Raw genomic sequence first — 3,881 nt, forward strand, 5'->3', positions numbered from 1 at the left:
CCAAGGAATCAACTCTTCGCATGAGGTGGCCAAAGTACTGGAGTTTCAGCTTTAGCATCATTCCTTCCAAAGAAATCCCAGGGCTGATCTCCTTCAGAATGGACTGGTTGGATCTCCCTGCAGTCCAAGGGACGCTCAAGAGTCTTCTCCAACACCACAGTTCAAAAGCATCAATTCTTTGGCACTCAGCCTTCTTCACAGTCCAACTCTCACATCCATACATGACCACAGGTAAGGACCTGGCAAATATAGACTAGTGGATGAGGGGGCTGGCTAGGACAACTGAATCTAGTCAAATTACTAATCATTAGTAAGGGCAAAAATAAGTTTACTCCTCTAATCCAACACCACAATAGAGTTAAGAAATGGAATCAATGGAAGAAAATATTTGCAAATGATGCAACCAACAAGGGATTAAAAAAACAGATAAAAATTGTGCTTAATAGAAAAACAAACAAAAAAACAAACCAAGGGACTAATCTCCAAAATATACAAACAACTTTAAAAAAAAAACAAACAGAAAAATGAGCAAAAGACCTAAATAGGTATTTCTCCAGAGACATACAGATGACCAAAAAGCACATGAAGAGATGTTAAACATCGCTCGTTATTAGAGAAATGCAAATCAAAACTGCAATGAGATATCACCTCATACCAGTCAGAATGGCCATCAACATAAAGTCTATGAACAATAAATGCTGAAGAAGGTATGGAGAAAAGGAAACCCTCCTACACTGTTGGTGGGAATATAAATTGGTACAGCCACTATGGAGGATAATATGAAGGTTCCTTAAGAAACTAAAAATAGAGCTACCGTATGATTTAGCAACTACAGTCCTGGGCATACATTCAGAGAAAAGCCATAATTTGAAAAGATTCATGCACCTCAATGTTCATTGCAGCACTATTCACAATAGCAAAGACATAGAAGCAACCTAAATGTCCATCAACAGAGGAATGGATAAAGAAGATGTGGTACATATATACAATGGAATATTACTCAGCCATAAAAAAGAATGAAATAGTGCCATTTGTAACAATACAGATATACCTAGAGATTATCATACTAAATGAAGTAAGTCAGACAAGGACAAATATAATCTGTTATCATGATATGTGGATACTAAAGAAATGATACAAATAAACTTATTTCTAAAATAGAAAAAGATTCACAGACTTAGAAAACAAACTTCAGATTATTATTAATAAATGGAAAAGTTGGAGGGGAGATAGATTTGGAGGTTGGGACTAACATATATGTACTGCTACTGCTACTGCTGCTAAGTCGCTTCAGTCATGTCCGACTCTGTGCGACCCCATAGATGGCAGCCCACCAGGCTCCCCCGTCCCTGGGATTCTCCAGGCAAGAACACTGGAGTGGGTTGCCATTTCCTTCTCCAATGCAGGAAAGTGAAAAGTGAAAGTGAAGTCGCTGAGTCCTGTCCTACTCTTAGCAACCCCATGGACTGTGGCCCACCAGGCTCCTCTGTCCATGGGATTTTCCAGGCAAGAGTGCTGGAGTGGGGTGCCATTGACTACCATACATAAAATAAAGAAAGACCTACTATATAGCACAGGGAATTCTACACAACACTCTGTAATAACCTAAATGGGAAAAGAATCTGAAAAAGTATAGATGTATATACATGTATAACTCAATCACTTGGTTTACACCTAGAATTAACACAACACTGTAAATCAACTATACTCCAATATAAAATGAAAGTTAAAAAAATATAAAGAATGTGGTTAGTATTACAAAAAATAGATTCAAGTTTTATAGAGAGTAAAAAAAAAATTTTTAATCTAAATTATGTACCCTATAAAGATAAAAAGTCAAACTGTAGTTTAAATTTATTTCCTGCAAAATGGAACATACAATTTCTTTACTTTTATGAGGGTTTTTTGGAATTTTAACTGTATGTATTAAAGTAAGTTGTAATGTCAAGTTTTAATTCTTTTAACTAAAAAATGAGAAATCTATCCACAGCCCCAACATACAAATACCACCACTCCTAATAGTTTGGTGAATTTTTAGACTACTTTTATCTGTAACACAGGCTTTTTGTTTTCATAGCTGGAGTTTCAGCTTTAGCTGAAATTTTTCTTTATTCTGCTAAATATTAAACATAAGCATTTCCATGTTATAAGTCTTCATAAACATCATTTTAATGCCTACATTGTATTTTGATGGTACACAAAAATTTGAATCAGAAAAGAATACCAAGGGTTAATCTCCTAAAACTTATCAAGACCAGAAAAAAAAAGTTGTTATTGTTTCAGTTCAGTTAAGTTGCTCAGTCGTGTCCAACTCTTTGCAATCCCATGGACTGCAGCATGCCAGGCCTCTCTGTCCATCACAAACTCCCAGAGTTTACTCAAACTTATGTCCATTGAGTCGGTGATTCCATCCAACCATCTCATCCTCTGTCTTACCCTTCTTCTCCCGCCTTCAATCTTTCCCAGTATCAGGGTCTTTTCCAACGAGTCAGTTCTTCGCATCAGGTGGTCAAAGTATTGGAATTTCAGCTTCATCATCAGTCCTCCCAGTGAATATTCAGGACTGATTTCCTTCAGGATGGACTGGTTGGACTCTTCCTGAGAGTCCAAGGGACTCTCAAAAGTCTTCTCCAACACAACAGTTCAAAAGCATCAATTCTTCGGTGCTCAGCTTTCTTTATAGTCCAACTCTCACATCCATACATGACTACTGGAAAAACCATAGCTTTGACTAGATGGGCTCTGTTGGCCAAGTAATGTCTCTGCTTTTTAATATGCTATCTAGGTTGGTCATAATTTTCTTCCAAGGAGCAAGCGTCTTTTGATTTCATAGCTGCAGTCACCATCTGCAGTCATTTTGAAGACCCCCAAAATAAAGTCTGTCACCGTTTCCATTGTTTCCCCATCTATTTGCCATGAAGTGATGGGACCAAATGCCATGATCTTAGTTTTCTGAATGTTGAGTTTTAAGCCAACTTTTTCATTCTCTTTTCTTTTTTTTTTTAATTTTCTTTTATTTTTTAACTTTACAATATTGTATTGGTTTTGCCATATATCAAAATGAATCCGCCACAGGTATACATGTGTTCCCCATCCTGAACCTTCCTCCCTCCTCCCTTTCCGTACCATCCCTCTGGGTCGTCCCAGTGCACCAGCCCCAAGCCTCCAGTATCGTGCACTGAACCTGGACTGGCGACTCGTTTCATATATGATATTATACATATTTCAATGCCATTCTCCCAAATCAACCCACCCTCTCCCTCTCCCACAGAGTAATTTACCCAGAATGTATTAATGGGCAGCATGCATATTTCAGGCACTATGCTGTATGGTCAGCAAGATAGTCAATCCTCAGAAAAATGGTCTCCAAGGCAAGAGGGATACATAATCCCTCACCTTATTTGATCCCTGGTCATTGTTACCACTGTCCTTCAGCTCTGTTCTGTGTAGATTAAATCAAATAATTAAGTGAGTTATACCATGAGACTAATTTTCAGGAGGACAGGAATGGTGAATGGGCAGCAATAATAAGGACCCAGGCTCATGTGAGCTGGCGAAAAGCAAGTCTGGCCTCAATATCTCTGCCCATGGTGAGAGAAGCAAGGACCAGCACACATGAGCTGATGGATGGCTATCAAGTAAAGGACAATGATTACCATGCAGGCTTAGAATACCCTAGTTGCACTAAGTCTGGTCTGGGAAGCTGAAAGGTCTTTGAAGAGGCAATGCCATGTTGCAGAATTATTCCTAGACTACATGGAGAAGGAAATGGCAACCCACTCCAGTGTTCTTGCCTGGAGAATTGCAGGGATGGGGGAGCCTGGTGGGCTGCCATCTATGGGTCGCACAGAGTCAGACACGACTGAAGCAACTTAGCAGCA

Source organism: Bison bison, unplaced genomic scaffold (genome assembly GCF_000754665.1).
Source record: "Bison bison bison isolate TAMUID 2011002044 unplaced genomic scaffold, Bison_UMD1.0 scf7180017864239, whole genome shotgun sequence".
Lineage (NCBI taxonomy): Eukaryota > Metazoa > Chordata > Mammalia > Artiodactyla > Bovidae > Bison > Bison bison.